The 17,361-nt window shown below is 42.0% G+C and overlaps 1 protein-coding gene across 16 annotated transcripts in view; it reads right to left on the reverse strand.

The window, feature by feature from the left end:
- The window catches only part of TENM2 (teneurin transmembrane protein 2), a 1,678,453-nt gene that overhangs the window by 431,444 nt on the left and 1,229,648 nt on the right, over positions 1 to 17,361 (reverse strand). The window contains exon 1 of one of the 16 annotated variants that reach the window (XM_063642609.1): positions 12,352 to 14,581. The exons of the other annotated variants lie outside the window; for them this stretch is intronic. The gene's annotated coding sequence lies outside the window, so the exon portion shown is untranslated. Of the gene's footprint in view, positions 1 to 12,351; positions 14,582 to 17,361 lie in introns of those variants that run through there. 16 annotated transcript variants of the gene reach the window in all.

Consider the following 17,361-nt stretch of genomic DNA (forward strand, 5'->3'; position numbering starts at 1 on the left):
ATAAATTGCACTGCTCATGTGATGTAGTTCAAGGACTCTGTCCAGTTGGTTCTAAGCTTTATTTCTGGTTCTCCAGAAAGAACTGAAAAGAACTAAAAGAAGAGGGGAAAAGATTCAGGCAGAGGAGGGGCAGAGGGCAACTCTTAAATAAGAAAGGATTAAAGGAATGGGTTTATCTCTGGCTGAGTACCCAATCTCTTTTTTCTTCTGTTATGGATCATACTAAAAGAATGACAGCTGCATTCTCAATTTTCTTGCCCAATCAGGAAATCTTTGCTGCAACGTCAAGTCCCAAATTGCAGCTCTGCATTCAACAGAAAGACTGATGCAAAGATAAATGAATTCTCCCTGTCCCCATGGGATGATAGTCTCACTCTGGTGAATCACACTGTTCAGCAACATTTCTAGAACCTTCTCTAAGTAGATGCTTCAGGCTACTCAGAGCCAGGCACTTTATATAAACATAACCTTATTTCATTTTCACCATGACCCTATGATGTGGGCATTTTTATAAACTCACCTTGCAGTTGAATGTACTACATGCTCAGAGAGGGTCAATACCATGCTCAGGGGCAGTGCGAAGATTCGAACCCAGATATTTCTTGATTCAAAGCCTATAAGATCTTTCTCTCCAACACTTTGTCCCTTGGTTGAAATTGTACAGACACAAAGGCCGGGCGCGGTGGCTCACGCCTGTAATCCCCGCACTTTGGGAGGCCGAGGCGGGCGGATCACGAGGTCAGGAGATCGAGACCATCCTGGCTAACACGGTGAAACCCTGTCTCTACTAAAAATACAAAAAAAATTAGCCAGGCGTGGTGCCGGGCGCCTGTATCCCCAGCTACTCGGGAGGCTGATGCAGGAGAATGGCATGAACCCGGGAGGCGGAGCTTGCAGTGAGCCGAGATTGCGCCACTGCACTCCAGCCTGAGCGACAGAGCGAGACTCCGTCTCAAAAAAAAAAAAAAAAGAAAGAAAGAAATTGTACAGACACAACTGTGAGATGGCCCAGTTTATGACAGTCGAACTTATGATTGCCTTATCTTTCTTCTTTCATGGAAACAATGCTACTGATAACACTAACCAGTAAATAACCCTCAAAATATTTAAGCACGTGAAATCAGCTTCAAATACACAATGGATCCCAATTTTGCACATTTTTGAAAGGTACTTGCAGCAGTGAAGACTTCCTAAGCTTGCTTTGAAATAGTCACCAGGAAATAAAGAAGGCATCTACAGTCTACCATTCATTGGACTTGTGTCTTAAAAGGCCTCAGTGAGTGCAGGAAAAATCCCCATAAAAGGAGCCAGGACCTACTTTTTGTAGTAAGATCTACACATGGCTGGCTTCTTCCTGTCACTGACATCTCAGTTCAAAATTTACCTCCTCAGAAATGTGATTCCTTCTAGCCACTCTAAAGAAGAGGTGGTAAAGTACCTGTTACTCTCCATCACATCCCCCTATTTCTTGTTTTTCAAATATTACTCATCCTCTGATATTTCTCATTGGTTTACCTGTTTATGTTTGTCTCACCTTCTAGAATGTCAGCTCCATAAAAGCAAGGTCCTTGTCTGACATGTTTGCCACTGTATCCCCATATCTAACCCACAGCCTGGCATCTAGAACTATTTGTTGAATGAATGAGTATGTGTTTGTAAAATGAAGCATCTATTTTCCTTAACAGTTCAGGTATGGGCTTCTAGTCAGGGACTTTCATTTACAAGCGTCTGTAGGAAATGAGAGCAATGAGGTCATAAGTAGAATATCATCTGGAATTGGGAAAGATTTGGGAAAGAAGGGGAAACAGAGAACCTTCTTTACTCTGTTGCTTATTGAGGCTGATTAGAGATCACACCATGTCAAAGTGGCAAAAAGGAAGTGTCAACATTTTTTTCAGTTAGTGACAGACTGGCTGGCCCACAAGGATGGTGCATTTCCAATGGGACTGCAGCTCTAGTGTCTGGAATGTGCAGCCTTTCTCTTTGTTAGAGATGTTTCACACTGCTAAATCTAGGCCGCTGATTACACAAAGACTGCAATAAGGTTTGGGTCAACCAATGAGCATGAGGAGATAAGCTTTGGAGGAACCATGTGACTTTCTTCACTAGAATTTGTCATCCGATGGGATCTGACTTTGAACACTCTACTCTTCTGGACCAATCTATGTTAACACTTTTTGAATGTTCCTTTTGCTGTGGAAGATTGAGGATATTTTCACCATCAAAGGACACACTTCTGGCTGAGTCTGAAGTCCTTTGGTCATTTGATCCTATTGTTTGTCTGAAATTTGTTTCCTTGTATGAAGGATTTGTAACTGACTCATCAAGTAAAGTGATTAATTCTATTATTACTAAACAAGTTTTAATAACGTTTGTGGATACATTTTAATAAAATAAAATATTTTATTATAAAATTGATGGATGCTTAATAATAATAAATGCTTAATAAAAATTACAAATAATAAATAAATGTATAAAATAAAGAGGAAAAATGTCTTGTTTCCCATTCCCAACTCAACGGCTTCATCTACCTTTCTACTAAAAGGGTATCCTTCTAGTTCTAAAAAGGGTACCATGTACCCTTCTTAGTTCTGTACTAAACACTCTTTCTAGATAGAACCACTCTGAATGATTTTGTGTGTGTCCAGTGATGTGCTGATAAAGGCTTAGCAATTGGCTCTCCAGGAAAAAAAAGCCCAGATCTGTGGCATTTGCTGATTTCTGTGGAGCAAATACTGTCACTATCTACAACTGTAAGTTAAGAATATGACAGAATTGAGAAGACGTATTGCACAATGGGCCTTTATAAGCCAGTACAAGCTGGCTCCAGTGCACTCCTGTGTGTATGCTTCTAAATTATCAATATTTCTCTCTACATATATTTCTTTCTTCTTCCTTCCTCCATCCCTCCTTTCCCTCTCTCTCCTTTATTTCCTTTTATTTCCTCCTTTACTTCTCTTTTTCTTTCTTGTTTTCCTCTCCTCATCCTTACTGACATCCTTCCATCCCTCTATCCCTCCATCCCTGCCTCCATCCATCCATCCACACTTGCATATATGCACTAACATGCACAGACATAATGAATTAACATCTTACATGAACATCGTGCAATTTGCTCTGCAACTTTCTGTCTTTTCTATAATGTATTGTAGCTCTGTATCTTGAACAAGGAGTGTATTTCTGAACACTCCTTGTAACTGGAAACACCTTGTGGTAGCTCAACAGCAAAGCTGGGGGTCTATCGCTTGGTCTACACAGACAAGCGTGTGGGCCTGTGAGCATGCGTGTGTGCACACACACTTGCTGTAGTCTATCTACTGTAAAAGGGAATAATTCATCATCGGGCAGCAGCTTCTGCTCAGATGGTTTACTGTCCTGACCTCATTAAAAGCATGTAATCCACGTGGTGCCGTAAATCTTTGCCTCTAAATACTTTCCTCTTTAATTTTTTAATACTGCACACATGAAGGGAAAGGTTAAAGCCAATTAAAAGAGATACAAATACCATTATTACTGCCCTGACAAACAGTTAGTTATTGGATTTGGTCGTTTCAGTTTAGAAAGCCATTATTTTTGTTCCTGAATGAATTAGTAATCAAGCTGTTTATTGACTTGTCTCATCTCAGAGATGCTAAATACTTTTTTTTTTGTACATTCTCTCTCAATTGGCATCATTCCTACACACATAAAAATTACAGACAACTTAAGGTCTAAGTGCAAACAATAACTGCACAGCTGCATGTGGAAATCCACATATGGACAGGACCATCATCTTCACTGCAGCCCAGGAAGAAGACAGCCACTCACTCATTTCATTCTTATGCAGCAAACTGTTGTCGTTGTTGTTGTTGTTTCCTCCCATTAAGGCTATTATATGATCCTGACAGATGCTTAAAAGCATTTAGAGCTGAAAGAACTGTTGGGAAAATTGCTGCAAAAGGATTGACAAATGATGATCTTTCTGTCCACAAGGTTCTCATTTCCTGTGCAAAATGGACCAAAAGAATAAAGGAAAGGAGAAAGATTCATTAATGTGGGAACTTGGTATTGTTTTCTGACATGAGTTTATACTTTTTATTGCATTGGGGCCAAAACGTGACTCTGTTTATGAAAAGGCTGCACCATTGTTTTAAAAAAAAAAAGTGCTGAACTCTTTCGCAGCTGATTTAGGCTTGCTTGGTGGCCATCTTCTTTCCTGGCGTGCCCTGCAACCACTAGGAATATAACGTGGGCCCTATAAGACCTGAGAGGACCTGAAGATATGCATGAGTGGGTCTTCCATTTGGCTACTTTATTTAATTGTCTACCCAGAGTCCAAAGTGTTTTGTGAGACATGATCAATTGTGAGGAATAATGCTGACCACAGTGCTGGTTTCAGAATAAACTCATACTCACAGACCTGCATCCACAAGAATGTATACAATTCAAAATTTATATAAGCCATTCCTACTAATCAGAGGTCATAGTTAGGTACAAGAAGAAGAAGGAGAAGGAGAAGGAAGAGAGAAGAAGAAGAAGGAAAAGAGGAAGACAGCCTGCAGAAGAACACGGAGCTGTACTTCCCACAGACAGAACAGAAGTACACACATTGACAAGGAAACTCACAACATACAGCAAGACAGACAAAGGTGAAATGAAATATTTCAAAATTTAGGAGGTAAAAAGCTGGAAGCAACACGAGCATTTTCTATATTCTTTCCTCTGAGAAGCTAGAACAGTGGTTCTCAAAGTGTTTTCCTTGGACAAGCATCGTCATCATCCTCTGAGAGCTTGTTAGAAACGCAAATGCAGAGACCCACTCTGGATACAGTGAGTGAGAAAGTGAGGTTGGGGCCCATCAATCTGTATTTTAATAAGCCCTCTGGGGCACTCTGATGTGCTCTCAAGTTTGAGAACTCCTGTTCTAGAGGTTATAGTTTTCTTAACTGCTTCTCTAAGACTGTCTTTGCAGCCAATCATAAACTTTTGAGCCTGAGCTGACCAGTCTCCCTTTCGTTTGCCTCCTCCACCACACACTATAGTACACAACATTGATTTGTTTCCATGTCCTGCTCTCCTACTAGACTGTAAACTCCTTGAGGCCAGAGGCTGTCTCTGATTCACTTCATTATGCCAGGGGCCTAGAACCAGGCAGGTGCTTAGGCTATTAATTACAAGACACTAAATATAGCTCAATTAATAGAAAAGAAACATCCAGAAAGGTATTTAACTTCATTAAAGTTATTAGTTCTAAATTGTTAGATTAGACCCATTCCGAAGTAAAAATGAGCCTGCTCTCTTTAAAAAAGAAAGCAGAAAAAATGATCAAAAAAACATTCTCAAGGAACTTCTAAAGGATACTATGTATTCTCTTAAGAAATGAAAGAAATAATTGAACCCATCTCACTCTAATAGCCTCTCATAAAACAGGCTGACAATCCAGTCCGTTCTAAATATTCCTGAGAGAGTTTCACATTCAGATAGCACCCATCTGCCCATTTGATGATAGACATTCTTAAATTGAAAGTATTCTGAATACTTGGCTCAATAAAATGCCAAGAACTCTCAGCTCCAGCCCAGTGGATTAAGGATGTGAAGTCACATGGAAATGCATTTTTCCAGTCCCCCAATATGTAGGAGGATAGAAGGCAATTCTTGGCAAGAGGAGGTATCCTGGGACCATCTTGATTGCCTCTCCATGAGGAGCTGAAAGACCTGGAATATGGATTCATCAGCCCTTTGTGGCCTTCGCTGATGCTCTGAAGGTGTTCTGCATAGCCTCTCTTTCCCACCATGGGATTCCTCATGTTGTCACATGCCAGCTAATGAAAGTCTGCTTTAGGCAAACTTTCTGTGCCTGCCTTTGTGAGAGGTTCTAGTATCAGACCAACTGGATTCTAATCCAGGCTCCAACACTTTCTGGCTTATTTAGCTCTTCTGTGCCTCAGTTTTCTCATCTGCATAATGGAAACAAATGTTATATCTGAAAGCTAAATGAAAAAAATGTGTCAGATATCTGACCCATGATAATTGCTTAATAAATATTAGCTATTATAATTAACATTACTAGTGTTCTATGCTACCAGGGCTTCTTAAACTGGAACTCATGGGCCTCTAGAGATCCATGAAATTAACAAAAGAATGTCTGTAGGTTCCCTGAAACAACGTGCAAATTGCTTCATGTTTACGCATGTTGCTTTTCTCTGGGCATAGAACCCCCAACTTTAATCAGATGCTCAGTGTGTGGTTCATGTTTCCTATATTGTAAAGAATTGTGGTGCTAGGGGTTTTAGTAGCCAGACTGTATCCTCAAGAAGCTGGCAAGACGGGAACATGAGGCAGTTTCTTTAAGGCTGGTGTCTCACTGTAGGTGTGATATGCAGCTCTGGGACCTCCATTTTTAATTCCACACAATGTGTGTTTGCTTACTTTTCTTCTTCTTCATAAGAGGAAATAGCATTTCAAATGCATTTCACCACGAGGATAGGCAGACAGTTAATTTTCACCTTGAACACCCCCAAGATTTAAGAAAATAAGAGAGCTTCAATCTACTGCTCCTGACCTGCCAAGCACAACATTCTCAGTAGCAGCAAGAGCCAGTACGAAAAAAGCTCCTCTGTTTCTGATGGGCTTCTCCAGATGCTATCAACATAGGCGACAAGAGGCAAGGCAGATGGGCAGAAACAATGTGAAACCAAGAGCCAGAGAACCCTGTCTTAACCAGCTCCACACCTTGAGCCTGTGGCTCTTCCTCTCATGTTCTCCTATTTCTTATTTGTCAAATAGAAGTTATCTTTAATCATCAATTCCCAACCTTCTATGTAATTCCCAACCAGATTTCATATAGAAATGGTTATTTTAGACTGCCATTTTTATATCAATCAGCTAAGAGAAATTTTAATTCCTGAAGAGGATTACCCTTCCTAATAAAATTATATTTTAGTCATCAGATAATTTGAAAAATAAATATATTTTTTCGTCTATCTGTCTATGTAGGTAAATAGATTAAGAATATCATTTATTATTGGCTACAGACAGCAAATAGTGAACATATGAGTTCAAGGACTCATTAAACAAATATTTATTCAGGATATATTAAGTGTCAGTTACTTCAACAGGGCTGAGGATGCAGCATCAAACAAAAACAGTTGCTGCCTTCATGGGCATGATCCTAGTGCAAGAGAAGTAAAATTATAACTAAAAATACACATGCAGACTATCCCTTAAAATGGTGTGACAGGTGCTGCAAGGAATAAACTGGATCCTGAAACAGAGAAGCTGGGGATGGGGTTGGGGGAAAGGAGAGTTTAGATAAAGGGGTCAGGGACAGCACTGGAGCTGAAATTTGAGGGATGAGAGTAGCCGGTCCTACAAAGATGCAGCAGAACTTGGGTGGTGAGGAGAACTTCAAGTCAGCAGGACCTATGGCAAGCCCCTTAGCCCTTCTCTGACTTCTTTTCCTCATCTGTAAAACAGTGGTGATAATGGGATCTAATTCGTAAGGCTCTCCTGAGGATTAAATTAGATAGTATTTAACATTTGTCTAGGACAAAGCCTGGCCGAGTGCTGTTGAGGTGGTTGCAAAATAAATGTCATGTAGAGGCAAAAGTATGTGCTGAGGCCCTGAGGTTGGATAAAGGATTGTTTGAGCAACTGCAAGGTGGGTGTGGCATTTGGGTGGAGCAGGTGTGGGAAGGCAGTGGAAACTGAAGTTGGCAAAGTGGCAGACATCACAGGGATCCTACAGGGCACAGCAGGGGAAGAGGGATTCCATGGTAAGTTCAAAGGGAAAAAGGTGGAGAGTTTTGCTATGACCCCAGTAGACCTCTGAAGTTCATTGCCCAGAGGTGGGAAAATTATCCCTGATTAACTTTTTGTATAGTTCTTTCATTCAGTGATTTCATGCAATAACTCAACTCCTCAAAGGGAACAATTTCTTTAGGTAAGAAGTTTTAAATAAAGAACCTCTATTTCATTCATGCTCATTAAACTGTTTTCCCCCCCACCTAGATCCTTGCAATAATAAATATAATTATATCCATCTTTAATGACTTTGGTTCCTTGAGCTGCAGGTGCTGGAATACTGTATTTATTAACATATTTTAAGCCCTTTAAAAAGACTGCATTAATTCCTATGATAATTTAGTACCCATAATACATTCTCTGTTCTGAATAGATGTTAATCACCACAGAATGACTGATTTGCCTGTGTACAAGTTAAGCCATGCTCTAACTAGTAGCTAGAACCTTTTTAATTCAATATTGTTACTGAAACTGTTGATTAAAATTTAGTTGCAATAATTGTTCCTTGCCCCCTGCCAGCCCCACTCTGAGGACTCAAACCAAGAGCAAACAATTGGATTCTGTTCCACTGAAGATGAGAGTGTTAATTCTGAGCAATTGTGTTTCTAGTAACATTGGTTGGAAAAAAGTTCAGCTAATGCCGGTTATTCCGAACCACCTTGGATTTTTTAGTTATCTGGTTAAGACAGCAGCAGTGGGAAGGCCACTACAGAGAAACATACATGAAACTGAAGACTACTTAGGGGAGGGCAGGAGGCCATCTGGCTTCTATCTTGAGGATGGAGGATGGATACAGTCAGTTTCTACATGGTGGGGCAAGGTGCAATCTGGCTTGTGCCAGAATCCCAGCACGCTACCCATTTAAACTGAAATTATTTTAGAAATAGAGAAAACATTCTGTTATAAAATTTGGATGAAAATGAAACGCTGCCATTGACTATAGACAAAGGAAATAACCATTGCATGTGCCAGCTTCTGAAATCAGCACCTCAATGTGCATGATCTCATTTAACCACATGGCTGGGATATCAGGAAGGTACCTTGAATATCCGCCTTTACCCGAAGCTCAGAGAACTTAAGTAACTTGCTCAGAGTCACACAGCTAGTAGGCAGCAGAGCTCCTGAGTCTGTGCTCTTAACCTTTGGCCACACTACCTTTTTAATTGATCCCTTAATCAATCAATTAATTAATCAATCAGGTGGGAAGGATATTAAAAATGTAAGGAAATACACAGTAAAGTATTATGTGTCAGAAAAAGTGTTTTTGAAAACAAAAATGTAACAACTTTTCCTTTCTTGGCTTGAAGGTTAATGATGGGAAATGGTGCTATTAACATCTTTGGGGAAATAAATCTCTATACTATAGTTTTCCTTTTGCAGAGTCTATCGAGGGGTCTGTGAAGAAGGAAGAAAGTGTTGGCTTTTTGGGTGCAGGTGGAGAGTGCTGAGCTGCTCTGAAAAAATGTAATGAAATCCATTTGAATTTCTGGCCAATCGGAAGAGATAGAAATGCAGCAGGGAACCCGGCAGGGAGCTGGAGCCCTAGTTAGTCAGAACTGACCCGAGAACTCTTAAAGAAGAGAGGTGTTGAATATTCTATTTAAACTTCTTTTTATTGCTGGCATATGAAACTCTCAACTCTTCGTTTTCTCCAAACTTTCAGTAACGTCTGTTCCACACAAGGTTTTGGGTGGATGATTTTGTCTGCTGGAGATTTTGTTTGCTAGTTTTGTTTGTTTTTTTGCACATGCTAGGGGTAAGAGGCCAAATTCCATAACTGGAGCAGCTTGGGGTGGAGAGAAAGGTACACGTACACGACGTGATGGGCTGTGGGAAGGAGCAAGTGCTGAAAAATGAACAAATATGAGCTTGAGCACAGGAGCTCAGGGAACACCCAGAATGTGGGAATGGTCTGTGGAAATGGGTTTGAGCTGATACCTGGGTCACAGTTTTTTTGTTTTTTTGTTTTTTTTTAAAATTATCATTACCATTATCTCCATGGAGCTGAGAAGTATTACTATCCACTATTCAGACAGATAAAATTAGGGCACTGAGAGCTCAGTCACTTCAGCAAATGCTAAATGCACAGCCCTCTTACTCAAAGCCACTAAGGCAGCCAGGGCCCAATCCCAGGTTTCCATGGCCAGCCTGACACTTAACTCAAAAGAGAGCCCTAGCAATTTGGGACTGCAGAGCCCGTGGGATCGCAAGTCTCTCCTAGGAGGTGCTGCCAACAGACTGTCCTGCCCAGAGCTAGATGACAACGACAGTCAAATGGTAGCAGATCAGTTAAGGTCTAGGAGATCAAGATGAAAAGGTGATGGCTACTGCATCCTTCCCAGCCTTCCTTCTGCTCTTCTAAGCAAATGCTCAGTGGGTCCGCTTTCCCAAAAGATGTTCATGGAACCACTAGGGTCTTCTCACAGAAGTGCGGGCAGCTCTGCCATCACCATATGGCATAAAGTTAAATGGCTGATGAGGAAATTAAAACATAAAAAAAAAAAAACCACCAAGAACCCCACCCCCCTGCAGAAACCCATGTACTACACGCACTATGCAAAGAGGTACTCGTTAGCTGTGATCTGCTGGGTTATGTGTCTACCTACAGAGTCAGAATTTTGACCTGCCTTTTGGATTCCACCTCCAGAAGCTTTGACTATATGAAGGAAGCAGAACACACCCACCATTATACAAATATATAAAAATATAAATCCAGATAGGAACATGAACATATATATTTGCCTCCCTCCCAACCAGATTTCTAAGCGGAGACACTAGAAAATTTGTCTCTAAACACACTCTTTCTGTATTTGTCAAAGCTCTTCTCCAAAATCTTTTCAGATAAGAAGCAAGTTAGTGGTAGGGTGAGATCCCTTTGTAGGCGCCTATTGACTATTTGCAGAGGTTGCAAATTGGTAGCCCCCAGGCTCCATCTGAAACACGCATATGGGGTTAGTTTGGCTCACACAGGGGTAGCCAGCATTTTTTAAAACGTTGAATTAGTTGTGGACGTTGTAAAACTTAGGTGTGTTCACATAAACCATACTGTTGTTTTGATATGCTCAACCCTCACTTTGCTTACGGCTATGAGCTGGCTGGCTGTCTCAGATTTATGAGGATGTGGCAGATTAGAGAAGACTTAGACTTGATGATATGGAAAGTCTTTCACCACAGGGCTCTGACTATCTTTCTAGTACAATCTTTTGCCTTCCTCATGCCTTGGGTGCCAGCTTTACTGAACTCAGTACTTGAAGTTCCTTGATTTGCTAAGCATCTGCCATGTTCTGGGTGTGGAGAGCCCTGCCCCTTGGCTTCCAGGAGAATCTGCCAGGCCAGTTCTCTTAACAAAACTGCTTCTATGAAGCTTGTTCTGACCTCTCTGAGGGTTGCCAGCTCTCTCCCCTGCACCCACATAATACCTGTCGCCATACAAGGCTTTCCTCTCTCAGCCCTCGTGGCAATGAAGACAATGCTTTGTTCCATTTTTGTTCACGGATCTTCTACATGACACTAGGAGATCCTCGGTGGTGGCGGCAGGGTGAGGCATGTCACACTTGCTTTCCTTTCCAGGGTCTGTCAGAGTGTCAGGCACATAGGCAGGGATTAAAAGAGGCCTTATGAAGTGAAGGGAACTCCTTGGCAACTTCTGCTACCTCCGTGCTATCTGTGGGTTAGGATGGTGGTCATGAAGGATGACAAAGGCGGCAGGCGATGCCTCTGGCCTCCAGGACAGCACACAGGGCTCAGCTTTGCTGGGTTCTCCTCAGTTCCCTGGGGAGAAGGCAGGGGAGCCATCACAAACCTGAATTAGGTAAGGTGGGTCGCACCATGCTGAATTTCAGCCTTTGGACGCAGAGGCTGAGAGGAGTGTGGATGTAGCCCTGAGAGTAGGGTGTGAGCAGGACAGGCCGTCCATCCTACCATGGCCAGGGCAGCTTCTCCACTTCCCCAGCCCCCATTGCAGGCTTTTTCCAGAATGCAACATACAGGAGAATTAGAAAACTCTTCAACTAAATAATGTATCTGTGGCTCTTTAGGATAGGGTTAAAACTATTTCTTAAGGGTTAAAAAAAAGCGACTTGCTCCACAGGTCAGCAACTGTCACAACAATTTTTCTCTTGCCATATGCTCCTCTGAATTGCATGGATATGACATTTCTCTCTGAAGCATCTGGTCTCAGCCACTTCAAGGTACCCAAGGAAGCCGCACGTTCAGGCTGAGTGTATAATAACAGGAGAGCCATTCTCACTCCTGTCATCACAAAACAAAATACTGCCCTTGCATAAATCTCCACTGTGTTTTATACAGCATTCCAGAAATGGTGCAGGAGGCAATTCAAATGAATAGAAGGAGAATTTGGTGGCAGGGGGGTGAGGGGAAGGGTTTGTAGACTTGTACATTGTGTGTGTGTGTGGGTGGGTGGGTATACATGTATAATTACATATATGCACACACACATGCATGCTTTATGGATCGGTAATTACCTTCACTACCCAAACATCAATTCTTGTTTTTCATGGAAAAGAGCTAAGCATTCTAAGCATCTGATGAAAATAGTGCTCCACCAACCTGCAAAATACGGACAGAGAGGTAGGGCATATCTCTATTTCAGCACTTTGAAATATAAAACAGGGGGCCGGGTGCGGTGGCTCACGCTTGTAATCCCAGCACTTTGGGAGGCCGAGGCAGGCGGATCATGAGGTCAGGAGATCGAGACCACGGTGAAACCCCGTCTCTACTGAAAAATACAAAAAATTAGCCAGGCGTGGTGGCGGGCGCCTGTAGTCCCAGCTACTCGGAGAGGCTGAGGCAAGAGAATGGCGTGAACTCGGGAGGCGGAGCTTGCAGTGAGCCGAGATTGCGCCACTGCACTCCAGCCTGGGCGACAGAGCGAGACTCCGTCTCAAAAAAAAAAAAAAAAAAGAAATACAAAACAGGGAAATTTCCCATCACAAACCGAAGGCAAACTAGCACTATCAATCTCCAACCACATTTTCCAGACTAAGAAAAAAATCTGGCAAGCGATGCAGTACAAAGGGTTGCCTCTCTCACACCGGTAATAACCTTTATCAGACGGAAACATTTACCTAATTTTTTCCAAAGATCTCACTCCACCTTCTTAAATAGTTCGTTAAAAAATCCAAACGGGTTTAATAAAAAGTTTATTACCTAACAAATGGTTCCAACGTCCGTTCTTTTCTTGTCCTGAAGATCTGTGTACTTATTTTGTCAGAAGCACAAAAAGTAGAAATGCAATTGCATTTGTGCTGATGCTAAATGTCAACAGATTTGCCTAAATGCCTGCTAATAGCCCCCCTAAAATTAGCTAGACTAGTAGTGCATGCCTAATGTGTTGTTGTTTTTGTTGTTATACTTGCTTTTTTGCTGCTCCTTCTTTTATTAGAGAGGAAAAAAAAGACCCCTAGAAAAAAGTAAAGGCCTTTGGATGTGAAACATCTCCAGTGTGATATGTGAATTCTGTAGAAAGAACATATATTCTGAAACTATCCCACAGTTCTGACATTCTGTCATGAAGGTGACAAATCCTAGTGCTCTAATGTTTCATTAAATTAAACATGAAATGTTTAATGTTTTGTTAAATTAAACATGAAGCTGTGACTCTGCGCCCAAGAACCACAGCCTTCTAACAATTCCTCACATTCCTTCAGGTCACTTCTTAGGTTATAAAAACTAAGTTTTGTTTATTAGAAGCATTGTATTTCCCTGCACTTAAGATATACTTTCTTCTAATGCACTTATAAATAGAAACCAACAAGCGACCCAGTTTTTGCATGTTTAAAACATGTTTAAACTCAGTCCTGTGGAGACCAGCTTATTGACAACCCCTTAGCTAACCCTCTATAATCATTTTTTTTTTCCTTTCAAACATTCACAATGTGACTGAGAGGGTGGGGGTGTTACATTTTTAATGAAATCCCAAGCCCATTTCACAGATGGGCATGCTCTTTCCCAAAGAGTGGAAGGTTTGCTGGAAAACTGTCCAAACAGATTCCTCAGACTAAAGACTAATCTTGCCTGCCCAAATAAAAACAAGCAAACAAAAAAAATGAAAAAACAAACAAAAAACAAACCTGTTTTGTCCTTATCCATGAAGATAAAACTTTTCCTTCACAAGAAAAACCACAGCGCTAATTTGGGAAGGCATTTGTCCAAGCAGAGAGAAGCACGCGGGGCTTTTGAGACTACTGAATGAAAGTTTTGGTGAAACCACTTAAAGCAGTAGGTAAGCAAAGCACAGACCCTAATGAGAGAGGATGGAATGAAACTCAGACAAAAACATACTCCTTTCCTTACCAGTTCAATGAAATCATTGAAAGGGACTTGTAGAGTTCTTAGTAATAACACATTTATAGCAATACATCACATAACAAACAAAATTTCCAAAAACTATTTTATAAAACACTCCATATTTTAAATGGAGAAAGAAGAAAACAGCAAATCTGTAGCAAAATAAGAGGAAAATATATATTCCTTTCCCATGATGGAAATATCGGATCATGTTTACATTTGTCAAGTGAATTTAAGTGTGCTATAGATGGTTTCTAAACGACATCCCATAATTGTCAAACCAACAACAACAGAGAACCATCCCCCAAAAGGACAAGTCACACAACGCCTTCCTTCCCAATCAAACTTGTCATCTATGCTTTTTCTGTGTTTACACAGCAGCTCCTATCACTGGCCGAAAACTGTAAAACAGCCCGGATTTGAACAGATCCTTGCTCTGCGAGAACCCTCTCCCAGCTAGTTTACCCAAATCGGTAGGAATGTAATTGACACTTACCATTCTGAAGCTTCATGTCTGTGAGGCAAACTAAATAAATTAAACGGATCCTGCTTTAATCTTCTTTTCTAGACCCCAAATGCCTTAATCAAAAGGAAAACAAAACAAAACAAATGTTCCCTGAGGTCCTTTTCTAAACCACCAGAGTATAGGCAAAGGAATCGCTGTCTCTTTCACTAAATGCCCAGAGCCTTTCCCTGAAGATCCTCTACAATAGAGAATTATTTCTAACATCCCTCTATTCCTTCCCCCCACTCCCCACCTTTTCCTTCACTTCTATCATTTGTGGCCAAGACTAGGCTTAAGTTGCACTGTAAATCAAAATCTGGAAGATGTTTCAGTTGGATATTTGGCTTGGCAGACCTCCTGTGAAAATCCCACGTGAAGACAAATTTGTTTCCTTCCTGCAAATGAACTGTGGCGTTTGTGGTCCCTCTCCCTCTCCCCAGTGCACACTTTGCCTCTAAATGAGCTTAAGCTGCAGGACTTCATTTGGGGTTAGTTGTCCCACAAAGCTCATTTGGCTCTTCCCATTAAGGCAAGAGGCTCTAAAAGGCTAGCAAGATGCTTTTAACTATGTTTGAGGGGCCAGTCATATCTTGTTAGCAACAGCTGCATACACTTACCCGGCTTTCAGGGCCTTGATGGAGATGTCCTATTCCTTGTGGGATTAGGAATGCAAAATGAAATTAACCAATCTTAGCTGGAGCCATCCAGGCCGCACCAGATTCTCATTCTCCAAAAGCCAAGTGAGGCACCTTCCTCTGGAGTTTCTCCTCTGTTGGCTTCTCCCTGGCACATCCAACCTGCCAAGGTCCTGGGTGCAGTTTCAAAAGTACCACTCAATAAAAGGATTTTAAAGGCTGTGCCGGGAGCCAGGAGCTTCAGATCCCAGTTTGGCTTTTTCTCCATCAGCATTCCTCAGCAAGCCTGCACAAAGCGAGGTACGCTACATTATTTATGTCAGCTCTAGGCTCTGGAAAACACACACTGGCATCCTGATTACTAAGAATCCTCATGGATACAATTACGCTGTTCCCACATATATTTCTCCCCCTCTCTTCCCTGATTCAACCTCTTTCAGAGGGAACAAAAACACTTTGAGGCGTGTCCCAACTCATCTATTAGAAGCCAAGAGAGAATTAAAATATGGCCACCACAGCAAATGAGCCCAGGGAAAAGAACTCTTTCCCTGGAGTGAGCAGAAGACACTCCAGGGAGGAAGGTTCAGATAACAGTTTGGGAAACGCCCTTCATGTGGCCTCCCTGGGTTGAGGAAATTGAAATGGAAGCAGCAAAGTTGAGGCAATACAAAAAACATTTTGATGAATTCATGGAAGATTGATTTAGAATGGGCTGTTAAGGGAAGTAAGGAATATTTGGTGACATGACTAACCTTCCTAGCTGGATGGAGAGCAATCACACTCACTCCACAAATGCTCCTTGGTGCCCCATTGAAGCCACAGCACCAGACAGGAAGACCACAGATTTAGCCAAGTAGAGCAATGATTCTGTCCTCAAGTCTCCTCTTCAGCAAAATGAACAATTCTCCAAGTTGCAGTCTGCCATTTCCCTTCTCTATCGCTCAACGGCACATTATGAGCTGGGCATGTTAGCCACAGGCAGAATGAACCGCACCCTGGCATGGTAAAGGTAAGATGATGACAGGAACTTCCTCTTTTGGAAGAGTAGTGAGAAGCCTATGAAATTCCCCCAGAAGAGTCCCTGCTTGGCAGGCAGAGGTGACTTCACTTTGTGAAAGCCCCAGGCACCGCTTAGTGAAACAACCTTTGGCAGGACCTCACAGTTAAGTCAGTTCATCTAAGCAAGAAGTCAGCTTGGGGAAAGTCGATTGTCTCATCCAAGAACACAGGGAGGCCAGAGCCACCTGCTTCTCTCAACGGCTTCCCCTGAACATGCATTCCTGTGTTTTGCCAGTTTCCTTTCTTTTTTTTTTTTTTAAGTGACTGTCACTTCCAATGACTTTGTCCAACCCAATTCAGATATCTTGGGAGGAAAAGCGCTGTCTGAGATGGAAGCAACGGATAGAGAACACAGCGCAGGTCGGTAGAAAAGACCCCGGACAGGGGAAGTCCCACTCTGCAGTACACACATTAGAAAAACAGTGGGAATTGGGCTTCAGCACAGGAAGAAGCAGGACTTCCCTGAGCAATAAGTGAATGAAGACTAGCATTAGAGAACGCACACACAGACACACACACACACAGTCACACACCACACAATGATACAACCCAGCTACCCGAAAACTGGATGAATGGCAAAAAGTAAATGATACAGATTGCCCTGTGGGATGATGTCACGTGGGTGTGTTGGCTCCCTAGGCCCAGAATGCCGGGTTATCCAGCCCACTAACCTTTAAGGAGGCCCTGGCCACATCTGGAAACAACTGTGCTCTCAGCTTGAAGCAGTTCCTCTCGTCCTCCCCACAAGGAATTCAACCCACATTGTAATTTTTTGAATAGGGTTTAAAAGCAACTAACTGGAGTGATGAGAACAGAGACTATTCCTTGGGATGAAGATTATTGAAGAAAATTATATCTTTTTCCAATAACTAAGTCATAATCAACTCAGAAGCTGACCTCAGGCTAAAAATCTCAGCAAAGATCCCTTGGGACACCCTCACTGCCCTGAGTGCTGTGATGTGGGAAGGCCTAAGGGTCTGCCAGTCATATGCTGACCCCGTGGCCTTGGGCAAATTGTTCATCCTCCTTGAGACTCAGTTTCCTCATCTGGAAACTATGGGTAATGAGATC

Source organism: Symphalangus syndactylus, chromosome 7 (assembly GCF_028878055.3).
Source record: "Symphalangus syndactylus isolate Jambi chromosome 7, NHGRI_mSymSyn1-v2.1_pri, whole genome shotgun sequence".
NCBI lineage: Eukaryota > Metazoa > Chordata > Mammalia > Primates > Hylobatidae > Symphalangus > Symphalangus syndactylus.